General features: G+C 41.4%; 1 protein-coding gene across 3 annotated transcripts in view; it reads left to right on the forward strand.

Annotated features, from left to right (window-relative positions):
* Positions 1–1,588: 1,588 nt before the first annotated feature.
* galnt1 (UDP-N-acetyl-alpha-D-galactosamine:polypeptide N-acetylgalactosaminyltransferase 1) overlaps positions 1,589–17,983 on the forward strand; it is a 179,397-nt gene continuing 163,002 nt past the window's right edge. Inside the window, exons 1-2 of one of the 3 annotated variants that reach the window (XM_035415692.1) lie at positions 1,590–2,262; positions 5,913–5,976. The gene's annotated coding sequence lies outside the window, so the exon portion shown is untranslated. Of the gene's footprint in view, positions 2,263–5,912; positions 5,977–17,983 lie in introns of all 3 variants that reach the window. The other 2 variants (XM_035415704.1, XM_035415686.1) reach the window with 2 other exon arrangements.

Raw genomic sequence — 17,983 nt, forward strand, 5'->3', positions numbered from 1 at the left:
TTGGTTGGAACAAAAGCCTGCACCCACACCGGCCCTTTCTGGATAAGATTGAGGACCCCTGAATTAAGACAAGTGAGCCAGTACCTGTAGCAGCCATACATTTCCAAACTGTAACCACACCACAGTGTTTCACAGATGAGGTGGTATGCTTTGGATCTTGGGCAGTTCCTTTTAGCCTCCACACTTTACTCTTGCCATCACATTGATACAAGTGAATCATGGTCTCAAGACCTTTTTCCAGAACTCTGCAGACTCTTTATGTCCTCCCTGCCAAATGCAACCTGGCCATCCTGTACTTATGGCAAACCTGTGGCTTGCATCTTGCAGCGTAGCCTCTGTAGTTCAGTTTATGAAGTCTTCTGAGGACAGCAGTCACTAAGACATCGACGCCTGCCTCCTGAAGAGTGTTTCGGATGTGCTGGGTGTTTTTCTTCAAAATGGTGAGAAAGTCGGCCATCAACTGCAGAGGTCTTCTTAGTCCTACCAGACCCTACCGAGCTCACCAGTGCTCTCTTTTTTCATAATGAAATTCGAAACAGTTGGTTTTTGTGAGCCTAAGGTTTGCCCCTGTCTCTGACAGCTTTTTTCTTATTACTCAGGCTCATAATGGCTTCCTTGACTTTCAGTGGCATAGGTTTCGTTTGACCATTGGGGGGAACACATTAAGTGGGGGGTCTGTGGGTACTCCCCCAGGAAATTTGGACCATCAAACACTTCATTTCCTGCATTCTGGTGAATTTTGCACAAATTTGTGCCTTATCTGCATCAATTTAAAATTCCTCTGCTTCTTTCATGTTTTTATTGGGGGGGACAAACGTGTTCTAAATATTGAGGGGGACGTATCCCCTGCGTGCCCCCCGAAATCTACGCCTATGCCTGGTTCTCATGTTGACAAACGCCAATAACAGACGCCAAAGGCAATCAAAAGCATTTATTCCAAACATTATGGTGCCTTAAATAGGGGGAAGGGGTATGTATAAAGAGTGCTGTAATTTCAACATGGTGAAACCAAAATGTCTTAAAAATATGCTTTAATAAAAGCTGAGAATCTGGACTATAACCACATGTGAATTGTTTGATTACAAATCCAAAATAGCGGAGTACAGAGCCATATATATATATATATATATATATATATATATATATATATATAATCTACAGCAATGGAGGTGCTCAGAGATCGAAAAAGTTATAAACATATAGAGAAATAAGATATTACTCGTAATTGCTTTGAAGTTGGAATATGGATTCAGCTGGTCATTATTTAAAATACAGTCGGCCTATTTAAACACGTGGAAACGTTTTTGGGAAGATTTACAGCAGTGTAAACTAAGGGAAATTTGGCCAACAAGATGAAAAGATTAATCAGAATGCATTCGATTGAACTCTATTATGTTCAGTTATGCCAAACAATAAAAATTAAATCTGAACAACAGATAAAGAAAAAAGTTATTCTTTATCTTTTTAGACATACATTTAGACGAGCAGTCCAGAAAACCTCAGCGCTTCTTTACTTACCGCCATGCTCACAAACGTAATTGCAGAATGATGATTTTCTTCCGGGTTGGGGCTGCAGTGGGAGGGCACTAAACTGCTGCTGGCTGCCCCGCAACCGACAGCAGACACTGCTGGAGCGCAGCGCATAGAGCGGTGAGCTGATGCCCAGTACCGTACCTATGGGTTGGGAGCTCTCTGTCCTCGGCTAATTTGCTCTGCAATTACCACGGACGAACTGCGCACGAAGTATTTAAAGGACGCCATTTGAAACAATGACATAGATTTGTTTTTTATCCGTCACTACTGGTTATTGCGGATGTATCCCCTCTTTTCTTTCGGATTAATTTTTGGGGACTGCAATCTTGAGATCACAATTACATCGACTGAAGACCCAGCTAGAGATATCCAGTGGGCTTGACCCGCGTTTGAATGTAACATCAGAATAGTCTGATTTATAGTCAGTTTGGCAAATACATATTAATGAGCGGATTTATTTTAGGTAATTTTCTAACGGTAAAAACCGTTATCTGACTAGCCACATTCATCCTTAGCTAACGTTACCTTGGTATCGCTTGCTATAGCTGTCTACATCAGCTAGATTTTGTTTCGTTTCGGCACACGTTTTAGATTAGTCGTTCCGCTAAATCAGACTGGAAACATTACAAGAGGAATCTGAACGCGGAATACCACTTTCCAGAACACTCAAAATAACCTCAAACAAGAAACGAAAGAAAACCGGCACAATTTTGAGTTTATCTTCGAAAGGTAGGTAAAATGATTGTTTAGTCTATAGCTACATGTATGTAATAGAGAGGAATGCCACTACTTCTTTTAACCAGCTACTAGCTACCTAGCTGGCTGGCTCGCTGGATGGTAACGTTAACGTTACTTACTGCTGCGTTAATTTGGGACAGCTGACGATTTGATGGTCGCCGTCAATATAGCTTTCTAGTCTTCTATTTATTCGGTCAATTTGTAGTTCTTATTTTTATATTATTGTTTATTCGACAATATATATTTTGCAACGGCAGCCAGGTGTCCTTTGGACTATTATTAGTAATAGGCTACATCATGGTGTTAGGGCACGTACGACTAGCTTCCTAGCTGGCCAACATTTGGTCGCTATCCTAGCTATTTTACAGTTATTTGTTATCTACGTTAAATGAAGTTGCATCTCGCGCTGACTGACTGTGGCTTGGTTCGCTGGTCTATCGATTTGGAGAAGTAGCTGCTATTGTCCAGTATTTATATTTTATTCTGTATGTCAAGGTTGGGTAACTTAGCTAGACATAATATAACATGGAACCTGGCTAACCAATGTTAGCAGCTATAGCAAATTGTGTTTCGATTTCAAGCTAAGTTATGTTCTGCTAACCAAAGTATGTTAACAGTTGCTGTATCGTGGTGCCGCTTAGCTGACTTGGCTACTTAGGATATAGAGTAGCCTTACTTGGCTTGTTACAATCATTGACTTAGCTACGAGATGCGTTTGTTTCTGTAGCGATCAAGTTCGGTACTTCCAACATTGCTTTCACTGAATGAAATGTGTTAGTAACTGTAATAAACTTATTTACCTGTTGAAGCAATGATTTCGTGCGACCAGTCTTCAGTTTAGTTTAGTATACTAAACATGAATTCATGCGTTCTGAACGAGGACTGAGAGTTGTCAAATTTTTATCCATCGCGTACTTGTGTTTTCATGCTATTCCCTGTACCAGACCTTGTGGGCAAATTTGTTCACATTTGAATTAAAGCAATATGGATATACAATGGTAATTTCATTTCTTTTCTTTTTTTTACAATTCAAGAAGTAACTACTCTTCTGTCTTCGTGATTATGAAATCACGGAAGTGGAAATAGATTAGCAATCGATTGACTCGAGTGGTGTTCGCCCTGTGGATGAAGATCTAAGTTGGACGTAACAGGAATTAATGTGTAATGCTTCTCGGGGAGGAGTAGATGGGGAAGCACAAGTCATCCATAATTTATCCATATCTTTGTGTGTGTGGGGTGGGGGCGGCTTTTCTAGCACAAACAAGAGTGACTTGTTCTCTCTGGCTGGAGGGATGTTCGGCATTATCTTTTGAACCGAGGAGCCCTGATGTATAGGCTGCAATTGATACATGGCCGGGAGGCAAAGATTCAGATAGTTTCCCAGATTACTTAGCCTGCAGGATACTTGTTTTCAGCTCATGATAACATCACAAAGTCACTGCAATCACTTACAAACTACGTACATCGAATTGTTACATAAAATCGTATCTCTTCAGCTCAAAGTGACTGATTTTATGAATGTAATGCGCCGATAATGTGCATACTTACAGTGCCCTGAGAAAGTATTTGCCCCTTCCTGATTTCCTCTTATTTCATATTTGACACACTGAATGCTTTCAGATCTTTAGGAAACATGTAATAAGCCAAAGAGAACCTGAGCAAACACAAAACACATTAAAATAAAAAATTATCATTTCATTTATTTAATGAAAAAAATTGCAATCACCCATGTGGAAAAAGCAATTGCCCCCATAATTTTAACTGGTTGCACCACATTTAGCAGCAATAACGGTGACCAAACACTTTATATAATTTGATATTATATAAATGTCTTTTATGTCTTTCACATTGCTGTGGAGGAATTTTAGCCCACTCTTCTTTACAGAACTGCTTTAATTAAGACAATTTGGTAGGTTTTTGAGCATGAACTGCTAGTTTCAGGTACTGCCACAGCATCTCTATTGGGTTAAAGTCAGGACTTGGACTAATGGGACCCGTGTCATCCAAAAAGGCTTGGAGATCATCTATTTGATCATCGGGTTTTTTGCAAATGTGAGATGAGCATTGATGTGTCTATTGGTTAGCTTTGGTTTCTGCCTTCCTATGAATCTAATTTTTGCCCAGTCTCTTTCTTGTTGTGGAGTCATGAACACTGACCTTAACTGAGGCTAGACAGGCCTGCAGTTCTTTGGATGTTGTTCTGGGATCTTTTGTGACTTCCTGGATGTGGTGACTGCTTCACTATGATGGTACGGTTCAGTATGAGTGAGATTTAGATTCAACTGGGCTGGCTTTAATCAAACCCGGCTGTTTTCAATCAGCTGAATCTAATTATCAGTTCAATTTGATTGATTGATTGGTTGATTGAGCAAGGGGGCAATTACTTTTTCACATGGGTGATATGGGTGTTCATTTCATAACTTTTTAATTAAATAAATTAAATATTAATTTAAAAAATGTGTTTTGTGTTTACTAATTTTCCCTTTGTCTAATATTACATTTTATCTAAAGATCTGAAACCATTCAGTGTGACATATATGCAACAATAGAGGAAATCAGGAAGGGGGCAATTACTTCTTCACAGCATTGTATTTTGCAAAGCAAATGTGCGCGGTAGCAATGTTCCAGACCGTTTATCATGTACTCCTTGACAGGCAGTGCAACACCGTTGAGTCGGCACAGATTCAGATTAATGTGTAATTTTCAACCCTGGTATTATGGTTTTCGTGATCATAACATCCATTTCTGGTAATGTCTAATTAACTCGGATCACTTGCATTTCATTTCCCTTTGTATCATGATGACTGTCCTCGTACATTCATAGGAAATGAATCACGTTCATTTTAAAGACTCGCGAAGCCCAGAACATGAGCCGTTTCCTTCCCCGCTGTTCGGTATGCCTTAAACAGCAGATGTGCTTCCACGGATGAAAAAGTGAGTGGTTTTTGTGTTTGTTGTTCCAAGTGCGCTGGAACAATAGCTCTATTTTGCGCATTGCTGTCGAGGCTGCGCGGCAGAGTGTGTGCCAGAGATGCGGGGATTGGGTTTCCAGCGGGCACCTGGCAACCAGCGCATAGGAATGCCATTGTTCCATCTTGTCTCGCGGTCAGCTCAGTTTTTTCACGGTTCCCGACATTTCGAATGGGATGGGAACGATCCCATTGTATAGGACATAACAAAACCATGTTTATTTTGTAAAGCTTTTTAAATTGACTGCTACATTTAATTGATACAGCCATCAATCATAATCAAAATAGAAAAAATGTCACTGTGTGAGTGCTAGATATTGAACAGGTAAGTGCAAGGTCCTCAGAATGTATGGAAAATGTACCTTTAATGGGAAGCTTTAAAAAATTTTTTTTTAAAAAGCTGCTTTAGTAAGACTCAAGGCAACACTGTAGCCTATATCATTTGGAACAGGTTGTTGGGTTGTGGGTAAGGTGTCAGTGTTGGTACTACTACCCCCTGAAAAGTATGACTTTGAAGAAGGGAGAAGATTAGGGCAGGGAAGAAGGACTGAATGTCCATACAAGGATTGAGCAGGGTGTCCGAGGCAGTAAGAGGTGGACAGGGATCCATAACAGGTGGCCGTAAGTGCTGTTAAGTCGAGGCGAGCCTGTTAACTTCTAACCTCTCCCCAGGACAAGGTCAGGGAGCTGAGAGGGCACTTAGTGGAGAAGAGGAGAGGCAAGGACACAGACAGAGGTACAGACGGTGTTACTTGTGAAGCCAACTTACACTCTTAAAACAGCTGTGTTATTTGTTGAGACATTGTTTTGTGTAATAAGATGCCAAATATACACACTGTATATTATGTGTTGGTATTGGAATGAACAGAGTTCTGTCTCCTACAACCCTGATTCTTTATCGTCTCACACAGATTAGCCAGCAGCTTTAATTGATTGCAGCTGGATCTACCTTGTTTAAAAAGATTGTGGAATGGCACTGAAGAAAGCATAGCTGAAACGTTTGTGCAAAATGTGTACTCTGTATTTGCAAAAAATAAAAAAGCAATGTAATGTGCACTTTAAAAGCTTGGAAAATCAATTTTTTTGAGTGTGAACCATTTCACTTTTCATTTAAATCCAAAACAAATATACACATGAACGTTATGCAGATAATATTTATTCAAGGTCAGGAATGTGTCACAGTCAAGGTCCACAATCATGGGATAATGGCTGTTGCTGTTTATACATTTATTTTCATCTCAGCGCATTGCTGAATTAATGCAAATTATTAGCTATGGACATGTTGACAGTCATTGCCTGCTTTCTCCTCCTTGCAGAGCGTCTCTTAATTAGAAAACAGCAGCGCTCTTTAGTGTGTGTGTACCTCTGCCACCCTGAACAGTTGTCTCAGCAGACCTGAAAATCACATCATTTTCTCCTTGTGCCATAGGCAGTCATCTGGTGGGTTTCATCTAAATCTGTTTGTAACTTTATTAGCTGCCCTCTCAGCTGCAGAGAGACACAGGGCGACCCGTACTCTGCCTACCCATGGAGGAGCTAATTAATATGATCAGGGGTGGTTTTATTTCATTTGTGGACAAGAGAGGCCCCCCTCATGAGACTCAGTGTTGATCTGACGTAACCAAGGCTCTTTTAATCAACAAGAATTGGTTTTATTCAGGCTTCAGTTACTCTATTTCTCTCCCACCGTCTAATGTCCATCAACAGAAAGTGCCAATTGTGGGACTGTTCAGAGCATGTTCACAGCACATCTTAAAGTGCAGTTAAGAAAAATTCTACTCGTGGAACAACTTGCACACCGTTTCCCCTTCGGGTTTTATTTATTTATTTATTGCAAAGTGGCTGACTCTCATCCCCAGAAGGAGGAAGCCATATGGAAATATGGCTTCCTTGATAGAATTTTCATGCACGGATTGCTCCATCAGAAAATTCTAGTGTTTACAGATGCTAATGCAAAACCCAGACATCACAAAAGCAGACTTTCCGAGGAAGCACAAGCAAGCTAAGTATTGATAGCGCTGCTGAAGTTAGCACAAACCTTTCTGTATGATGATTATGCTAAGTAGCTTATGTGGAATGTTTGTAGCAAAACAGAATAATGCAATTTACATCACAAATACCTTTGTAAGAATAGTACACTGCTTGTTTCTGTCTTTGCTGACAGTTTAGACACAAGTACAAATCTATCAGGTTGCATCCGAACTAGATTGAATAAAACGTGAATTAAAGCATAAAATGTCAGTGCTCCTGAAATGGAAAAGGAAGAAGTCTGATAAGGATCTGCAAGCCCGTTACTGTTTTAACCCCTTGTTCTGAACAAAGAGATTGCTAGATGTCATGCAATCCAGGGTTGGCAGTGGGTACACTTTCTGATTTGATCACATGGGGGATAATGTTGCGCGGAAATGGGTCATCTGGAGCTATGGGCAGCCCTTCACTGGCCTCTTTAAAGGAACTCTGAAAGGGCTCAACAAACCTATCTTTGTCAGTGGAGCTGTGCCTTTCATTTGGCAGAACCAAGAGAAACCTCAGATGTAGGTGTAGGTTTTTCTTTTTTTTTTTGTTCTTTTGAATATTTTTGGATTTGTTTTCATGTGGAGTCCCAGTTTGTGATTTCAAATGTAAGGCCCATAGCTACTACCCAACATGAAAGCATCTGTATTGAATATTGGATTCCTCAGGCAATTCATTAGAAGATGTTTGGAAAGATATTTTGCATTCAAATTAAGCATCAGAAGAGCACTGCACAAGAGGTGGTGCAATGATTGTAATGTTTGTTTTCCCACATTTTCAGAAGAAAAAAAACATTTCTGGCTGAGATAATTCTGAAGTATCTGCTTCCACACAATGATGAAAAGTAATGCACTTGAGTTGTGCTCAATTTGGCACTAATTACAGGTCATTGTTTTAATTGGTAAACTGATTGCCAGTACCTATGAAAATGTTTTTGTGATGCAGATGAGAAAGCATCTGTGTAATATCTGTTGACAATTTTTAAAAGCTTTCCCTGAAGCTAGGAATTAGATGTAATTCTTTATTCTTAGATGACCTAATAAATGTAAATCATAGTTGCAAAAATATCTTACTCGTGCAGAGTTGCTATATCATTGATAGCACACGCTTATCCGGAGGGGGGAAAATGAGGCTGTTTTTTAAACTTGCTATACGGTGTGTTGGGGGACAGAGTATTAATCAGGATTAGACTAGGCTACATTTTGTGGTGTGAAGTGCTTCTTTGGAATGAGAGAGTGAACGCCAATGCCTTCACTCAAACCCAGCCCAGTCTTCCAAATATCAAACGTTCAGTAAATGTCATCATTTTTCTGTGTTTCATCAACTGTCCCAAGTTAGCAAAATATCTGCATTTCGAGGTATTTCCTTTTCTAATATTCAGTACATGTGGCTGCCTCCTGTTGTGATCCTCTTTGAATGCTTGTCATATGGTAGATTTCACAATCAGATGGTTTGATGGGTATGTACTTAATATTTTATTTTCAGTTGTGCATGAAATAAAGCCATTGGGATCTATCAACAACACAGTAGATAAGTCCAAGTAGTTATGTAAAAAATGGCAAATTGTTCCTTTAAATCTATAAACATTGCTCATTATTTTGAGATGGGACCATCCATTTCATGGGAAGTTAACAGATGGTAGATACTTTTTTTCGTAGCTCTGTAACATCTGTGAGAGAATATTCTAGAAGACATAAGACCAACTGTTTTTGACGGGAATGTTCAAAATATGACAGACGAAGTATTGGTACCAATATTGGTACTAGAGTGTTGACTAAAAGCAAATCTTTGTGTGCTGTGAGAATAACCTTAAAGAAATAGTTGCCTTGTAATTGATCACTTCTTTTTTCCGAAGCTTCGCTCCACTTTGGAGAATGGAGCCAGTAACCAGCCTGTGCACCAAGCCCAGACATAAGATGCATCCGAGTAGCGTCGTAGGGCTGCACAATTACATGCGTCATTTCACTCTCGCGTTTCAATCTGGGGATTGAAAAAGCGCAGCCCTACATCGGATATCTCTGCCCGGACTGCGATCAGGCCGGCTCTTTGGCAATGCCATGGATGTGCACTCCCTCCTGTTTCTGGAATGATCTGAGCGCCGGTGGGCTGTGGAGGGCATTCTTTTCACCCCCGACTGAGCGTTCCCTCGCTGCCGTCTCTGTTGATTTTACCGCATGTTCCCCCGGAAAAAAGGGCTGCGAAGCATACAGTTCATTTATTCCTTTGAGCCTGCAAATGTAGCCGTTCCCAACGACAACAGACAATAATTTCTCTCCGGAGAATTGAATGAAAACGGGGTATGTATCTGCAGTTTTGATTTTGGCAGCCATTATTGACAGAGAGAAGAAGAGGGAGAGAGAGAGAGAGACAGATGGAGGGGAAGGAGGGGGGGAGGGTGTTGTGTCTACCACCCAGAGAGTGTTAGTTAATAGTGAGGATTCTCGATTGATTCTCGTTCGTCTGCTCCAGGCATCCACTGGAGGCTCACCCCGGGAGCTCACCGGAACAGACTAGGCCCACAGGCAGCAGGACTGCTCCTGACCCCCTTGGTGGAGGATCTGTTTCTCATTTCTTTCGTTTGACATTTCCTACACCTCCCAACCTTTATGGAGGTCGTGCATCTCATGTGCCTCATTAAAGCCTGACTTTTAGCACCTTTTTTTTCTAATTCATTAGTGTCCAGGGAGAGATTGACCTGGACACACGTTGTCTGGTTATAAGTTGCGTGTTTGCCATTGTTTTCTGTTAACTATTGATGAACAAGGATATTTCGATTTTAAAAGCAAAAAAAATTGTGGTATTACAGTATAAAGTCTGGTAATTAATTTAAACAAGGATGGGATCACTATTAAATGTGGCGGTAGTATTAATGAATCTGGTTTCACGCGGAATGTAAAGTTTGATTTTGATTAAGGTTCATATTGCAGAAAAATGCCCCCTCCCTAAACTCCAAACACCCCAGTTGTTTCCAGAGATTTGGGCTGATGTGAAAGCCTACAACTCACCATTGTTAGCAGTTTGTTAGAGGTAGAGCTGGACATAAATTCTTGCCTGTCAAAAGTTATAAAGCAGTTACCCAAAAATGAGTCTGAGGAACTGAAGTCGCATAGAAATTTATGGCCAACTGCCAATTCCAGGCTGTTCTTCTCTTAATACATTGGTTTGAGATAAACCCAGGAGAAGTCAGAATGACCCAAATGCAATAGGAAAGCTTAAGTTGAATATGTATAAGAGAGTAGTTCCATATATGTTTTTTGAAAGGTTACAGATTACCAGCCATTAGTAACACTAAATTTTCTACTATTTAGAATCTGTTTTATTTTCAGTTAAGGTGAAGCAAGGAGAATGTTATTCAATTTCTGTGTATGTGAATTTAATGTGCACTCCTTTTGGCTTTCTGTTTTGGCTGTTTATACCACCCTCTTTCTTTGGTAAATCTGCTACATAAACTCGAACAGTCAAAATAAATCTCAAGCAGTCGGTGTTAAGAGTGGTTCACTGGACCTTTTACAAACTGTAGGCCAAGGCTCTGTGTTGCTTTCCCTTTGGACTGACACAATGTGCTTGCTCAGCTATCTAGCCTTTATTAGTGGATTCCTTGCTTTAGCCATTTTAGGCAGTAGAACATCTGATATTGTTCTTATTACATTAGTCCCTTTGGACCAACTGGGACTTCCTGTGAGTGCCAAACGATCTCCTTTTCCAGATGCAGAGCTGTGGAAACGTTTTTTGTTTTTTTTTTGAAAGCGTGTGCCGCAAAGGATGGTCAAGGACAGGAGGCTCAGTAAGTGTGCGCATGTGCGACCAGTGCTGCACGGTGTTCAGTTTCTCGTAAAGAGGTCCAAGGTGTTCTTAAGTGATTGTCCCCCCGTTCCCCGGTTGCGCCAGCGCAAGACCGTGTCTGACATGAGCAAAGTCTACCTCACGCTGTGTGCGGTTATATTGGCTTGACCTTTGGAGCTCTGCAACTATGATACTGCAGAGGTAATTTTCCTCGCTTTCTGCAGTCGCTAAGGTAGCGTGCCTCCTGACAAGGTGACACTCCCGCTGGCTCACACTTGCTCGTAAGTTTTACCCCTGATTCTCCATTTCAATGTCTGAGGCAGTCAGGGACGTTGTCAGTACCAATGTACTCCCTGGTCATTTAAAGCCCACCCCTCCTACCATCCTCACCCAACCTCACTCGTCATTGTTTTTCTTCAAGGGAGAACCAAAAAAAAAAAACTTGTGGAGTGACATCCAAACATATGTGCTTGGTAATATTTTAACATTTATTATACCCTTTAGAATGATTGTAAATGCCCCTAGCATTACAGATGGAATGATTTGCCTATTTTATACGGCAAACAAACAAGCCTTGGAAATGGTTACAGTGTCTAACTTAAATAAAGCACACATACGGTAAAATTGGTGAGCATTTTTATATATAATAACCCAGTCAATCAAAAGTTTGCATTAGAATAAAATGAACATAAAGCGCTTCATCAGTTTTCCCAGCCTAATCTCAGCTCACAGCTGGACAGAGAGTATCACTATTATAAACCAACAAGCATCAATTTGGATGAAAAGATATTTCTGCGGAAATAAGTTCTCTGCACATCAGTCTGAAAACACTAGACCAATTTAACTGAATGGGGGGTATATTACAAAAATAAATGAAGAATCCTCCCCTGTAGCAATGGCAATCTGTCCTGGGCGGTTACAGTAGAACCTTTGAGATATGAATGCAACAGCGATGGAAGTCTCCATTAGGCTAAATTGTAGCTTGCGGGTCTTTGAAGCCTGGTGGATTTTCGCCCATTTATAATGTTCCACTTGTTGAGTTGCTGCTGTTGACTTTGGCTTGATTGAATCAGTTTCTGTTTAAAGCCTATCTGTTTAAATAAACCTGGTTGTATTCTTACAAAAGACACTATAATATACTTAGAATCTGCTGACTCATCAAGAAAATTAATGGGAAGTGTTCTCGTGGCATTAAGAGCCTCTCTCTTCCTGCAATTTTATGTTTTTAAGTTTTATGACAGCTAGGAGAAAGACAGACTTTTTTTTGTTGCCCATAGGAGAATAGCTGAAGTGTTTCCCCTTCAGTGGAAAAGGAAAAAAAAAAGAAAAGAATGAATGTGCACATGTCCCCAACCACCATTTTCATACACTTTCATTCATGCTGAAAATGAAGTTGAACGCACGTGAAAGTAGCTATATATCCCACCGCTGTTAATTTGCCTGTGTTATACAGTCACTGGGTCAGGGGAAATCACACCATGGATAAGGTCATTAATGATTAAATTAAAAGCTGTTAAAAGTTTTATAATGTCATGATTCTTCTGTCATGACTAGCCCTTTTTAACTGCTAATGAGAGAACATGTACAAATGGAATGTATGAGTAGGTCCCTCTAACTGTACTGCCTTATTTGAAAAGTGGTGATAATGGTAAGAGACACAGGAGGGAAAGCCTGGCAGCTTTTTTGTTTTAATTGATGTGTATCTTAAGATACACTTTATGAGTTTAGACTCGTCCTTAAAAAAACATTGAGATGCTGTCTAAACTAATGAGTCAGTATTCTACTTGGATGTGCTGCTGCTATGCTAGAAGCAGCATAGAGATAAGTCAAGTAACTTACTATTGTCTTCCTGCTGAAACTGAAAATGACTTTTCTTTCCTAAAGAACCATCAGCATAATTATATGGGTATAAAACCTGTGGCTACTGTATATCTCTCCAGTTATCCCTGTATTAACTGACTGGTTAATACATCAGAATGCTTTTTAGATAATTAGTGGCGTAGAGCTCTGTAATTCGATTAGATTTTATGTTATTTTTTAATTTTGGTGACAATTCTGTTACATAGGTACTGACATATTTGGTTCCTTAGTCACTCTATAATTTACAGAAGCTGAGTATAAATTGTATGCAGTCTAAGATGCTTTGGGTGATTGAATAAGACTACAGAATACTGAATCCTACCAGCTAGTGGCCATCTTGCCAGAGCTCAGATGGTCAATATTTACAGGTTTACCCCTGACAATAATCCTGTTTCCAGTCGAGATCTTAGTTAGCAGAAGGAACCGCACCTTTTCATGCAGTCGCAGACACTAGTTCCTGTCACACAGATAGGAGGGAAATTGAGTTGGATTCTCTGGAGGTGGCTGATATTGGGGGAGCGTGTGGGGTGTGTGGCCTGGCCGCTTCATCAGCCTGATGGGTAGGCCGGCACTGTGCCGCTTCTGTTGTGCCAGCGACCCGCCTGAGGTGAGGATGACCTTTTAAGGTGCCGGGAGCCAAAATGATTTATGCCCGCCATCCAGCTCTCTCTGCAGAAGTGCTGAAGTTGACTGCTTTGGAGGACTTTTTTTGCGAGCGAAACCAGGTCGCTCGATAGCGGCTGTCCTCAAACGGACCAGGCAAGGATGCTGCTGCGCTTTCCCGAAAACGCTGGTCACGTGCGGGTAAAATAAGGGAAGAGGATTACCGCGCGTAATCCCTCCGCAGCCACCTTCATCTCGCCGGCTGGTTGGTGAAAATGTTATCTGAGGCGCTCGGCTTCTTGATGGCCGAATGCAGTTAGGGACAATTGACTCAGTGTGCTCCGGACAACAGGCCCATTGTGTAAGCATGAGCGGTGATGTTAAGCTGTTGAAAATCCCTTTGTTTTCAACACATGTATGCATACTTCACCCTCTGCATGAGAACTCTGCAGACATAATCAGTGTAACTGGGTCAGAGCCTCATCAGATGAAGGCCTAAATGTTTGCAACCTTTTTCGGGATGTTAGTGCATCTGCACAGCCCAGATGGAATGGCTTCTTTGGCAATTCCTTTGATTTTTTTGAGCTTTTTTTATCTTGTTAAATTTTTATTTCCCAGCAGGACGTGTTAGCAGAGTTATATATCCAAAAGTTTGGTCCAACCTTTTTGAAAACCTTACAAGGAAATTGCCATGTGTTTAATCCATGAAATTGCTTGTGCATGCTAGACCAAAACAGACCGATTAGAACTTTTTAAAGAGAATTTTAAAATAAGGTGAGGTGATTTAAGGCAGATGGTCAGTTTTTAGTACGCTGGCAAAGGAGGCAAGTAAAACTGTTACACTCAGCATGAGAGGATAAAACGAAGCCAGCCCAAATCCACTGAAGGCTTCTCTGCGGTGAGTCTTGAGGGATGCTAAATAACGAGCTAAAAGGATCCTCCTGGGCTAAAGCTGGAGTCTCACACTTGAAATCAGCCTTTGTGTTAACCTTTCTACAAGCTTTCAAGCCTTCTTCCAGGTTCTCTATCTTTTTAATGAGGTTTGACCCAGCAGTGCTTCTTCTTTGAACCCGATGCCCTGCCTCCGTCTGCTTTGAAAGATAGCCTACTTGCCACGCCTTTCCCCATTTGGCATAAATGCATTAATTCAGAACATTCTCACGCAGTTAATTTTTTTTATGATGTCCTCAGCTTACATGCTGTATGTTTCTCTGTTTTCAGTCAGCTGCTTATACATGACATGCTTGCGAGACTTTTCTCTATCTGTAATCTAGCCAGCTTTTTGGCCTCCCCTTCTCTATAATTAAGCATACGAATTATAACCGATAACCTGATCTTATGCAATACCCTGGTAATACCTTAGTGAGTGTTTCATAATGTATCATAATTTATTGTAATAAGCGTGCACACGTATAACCAGCTTATAGTAGCTCATTTTCTCAGGACATGTGGCATATGTTGGTAAATCAGCATTTATGCTAAGAGAAATTCATTGCCATTGTTCCCAGCTGAACCAGGGAAGTCCTCACCAATTGGGGGAGCAGAGAAACAAAGCAAAGGTGAGGATCAGTTCTGTGAAGGCCATGTAATTCCGCTTTTGATTGCGTAATTGGGAAAAGGAAAGCAGACTAAGGTAGGCTATCTGGGAAGTGGAACAGCACTGAGTTTGTGTCTGTCCCCCGTGTAAAGCTGCCAGTCCCAAGATGTGGGGAAGTGGATCCCCCTTATATTTTGGGGAAGTCGGTTGTTCGCTCCTCTTGAAAGTTTGGCAGTCATACTCTGTCATCTGCTCCTCTACAGATCATGCTATTTTTTTTAAAAAATGTTAGATTCTGCAAAAGTTATATATGGAAAGCTGCTCAGTGAAATATTGATAGAGCAAAGATTCTAATTGACCGCTGGGTCAGGATACCTTGTTGCAGGGTAGGCTGTGATCGTCAGCAGTGTGTTTTCACTCCAGCTAATTGCTTATTGAGCCTTTAATTTCTGCATGTTGCCTTGCTGCACTGATTAAAAGTAAATTCCAGAATATCTGATGTCTGTTAATTCGATAGCCTGCATTTGCCCCACAGCTACTGAGTCAACAAGGCTAGAGGTCTATGCTACAGCCCCGATGCATGTAGAAGAGCATGGCAGTGTGATTTGTTCTTTTTTCTTTTTTTTTCTTCCATTCTGCGTGTGATGGGTTATTTAGAGCTCAAATTTGACACAACTGGGAAATCGTGGAGATGCCTACTTAAGTCAAACCCAAGCTACCGATTTACTGTCGTATACCCAACTTAGTTTTTTTTATGGACTGACTCAAGAACAGAACATAAAAGCCTTATTGCAAGCGGTGTAGAACTGTAATGGACATCCGCATTTACCCATTGGCAAAATTCATCTTGATGGATCGGCTGAGTGAGGATAAACTGCTGCGATTTCAGAAGATGCCTCAAATTTGTGTGTAGAAATTCTAAATGGAGCACATTACCGTGGTTTTGGCCGTGCTCCGCCGTCTCCCCCTGTGGGCTGCTCGGCTGTTGGTATGGTGCGGTGGAGAGGATGCTGGGCAGGGAGCGGGCCCTGGAGCTCAGGCACGAGGCTAATCTGTGGTCTGACCTTATGAATGGGTGCAGGGGAGAGCACCCTCGTATTAAATGAATCTGGGATTGGACCACGTTGCTGGCTGGTGGTCGGGTCCAGCAAACAGGAGGTGAGTGGGATAATTCTTCTAGGGTTGGTTTTCTCGGGCATTTTATCTTCATTTAAAGAGCAGTAAAAGCCATTAACTGTTAACTGTTAAGTGATAAGATCACATTAGTGGGAGAAACTCATTGTTTTCTGCGGCTCAAACTCGCCAGTGCTACTCTGTGGACAGGCTGCTTCACTTTTCTGTAAGCACCAATCTCCAGTTCGTTTCCCTGCCCCGCCACCCCCACATCAGTCCTTCATTTAAAATTGTGACGCATTTAACTGCACACTCCAACCTTCAACATGTAGGCTGAACCTGACAGCACTACCAGTAATGTTATTGGGCAATTTTGGGGGAGGCCAAGCGGTGCCTTTTGAAGGGGCGATGTCGCGCGTGACTTATTTTCTCTCCTTGAGATACTGTGTTGAGTAGTTTAGATACTGTCCTGCATAGATACCTGTGCTGTATAAATTAGATACTGTGCTGAGCCGATTAGATACTGTGATCAGTGTATGCTTCGCTGAGTATATGTATGCTGTTTTTGCCCTCAGGAGCTCCCTGTGATGTCCTCTCTCGTCCCTGAAGCATGCGGTTTTTACATCCTCAGGCTCATTGCCCTCACACAAGGGTAGTATAGTAGATGCTTCCATCATTGTGGGCATGATGGCTTGCTGCACGGCAGTTTTTACTCCTTCCCGGAGGGCTCTGGGTTTATGCCCACACCTCACACTATGCTTAGCCCAAAGCTCAAAGCACGCCTAGCCCACAGCCCTCATTGTGCTTTTCAAACATGTACTGCGGTCAGGTCTGCAAGCCTGGAGGTAATCTGTGAGGTTAGGCTTGCCTTCAAATTTTTTCCCACTACCTTTCGTCTCTTAGTTTTTCTGTATCTGTCAGTTTTTCTTGACCTCCTGTCAGTTTTTCTTGACGGTTGTGCCCTTTTTTGTTTAATGTCTTGAGAATAGAGATGGAGATATAGGCTAGGTCTGGAAAATGGGCATGTCAGGTATATCAACATCCACCATATCTGCGTACAAACTGCTGGTTTTAGGCAGAGTTTTGTCTTGTTGGATCTTGCACAGATTGTGTCTGTAAAATGTTTCAACCATGTTTTCGTTAGTACGTTTTAAAAAATAAACGACAGGTGATTGAATCTTGGCCACGTCAGTGAAAACTGGCTGGGAATCCTGTGGGCGTAGTTGGCCCTTGGATTATCCAGGGAAGCAGGGTTTTAGTTGGCAGGCTGTCTCTCAGCACATTGCTCAATAGAGACTTGGTTTGTTGGTCAGGCATCTCCTACACAGTACCTGCTCTGCTCACCTGTGGATTTCTGAGTGAACATGAAAAGTGAAAGTGGCAACTGGCTGCGCGTGCTTCAGTTGACTGTTGACACAATTGCAACGAGCCTTTCCAAATTTGGTGAGAAAAAGGAAAGTGGTGGAATGAAAAGTCCGTACCAATGGATAGAACCTTTCACATCTTTTAACCTCACTGTTGCAGCTCACCGCAAGAAATTCGTTTTCTCATGAGTCAGCCATGACCTGAAGATGAAGCGTGATACTTTTTTCCGCCCACAGTTTACAGTAGGTGGCGGTTGATTACACACGTGCACAGAGAAGTAGTGAAACTTGAGAACGATGCTGTTTTCCTGCAGAGGGAGGAGCAAATGGACTAAGGCCTTTGCATATTTTACACATTTCATGTGCAACTCTTGATCTTGCTTTTGCTGTGCATTTGCCGGTTTTATGGCCTTTTGATATGACCAAAATTCTGAATAAATATACTTTTCTGAGAAATTTTAGGAATGATA

Source organism: Anguilla anguilla, chromosome 1 (genome assembly GCF_013347855.1).
Source record: "Anguilla anguilla isolate fAngAng1 chromosome 1, fAngAng1.pri, whole genome shotgun sequence".
NCBI classification, from domain to species: Eukaryota; Metazoa; Chordata; class Actinopteri; order Anguilliformes; family Anguillidae; genus Anguilla; species Anguilla anguilla.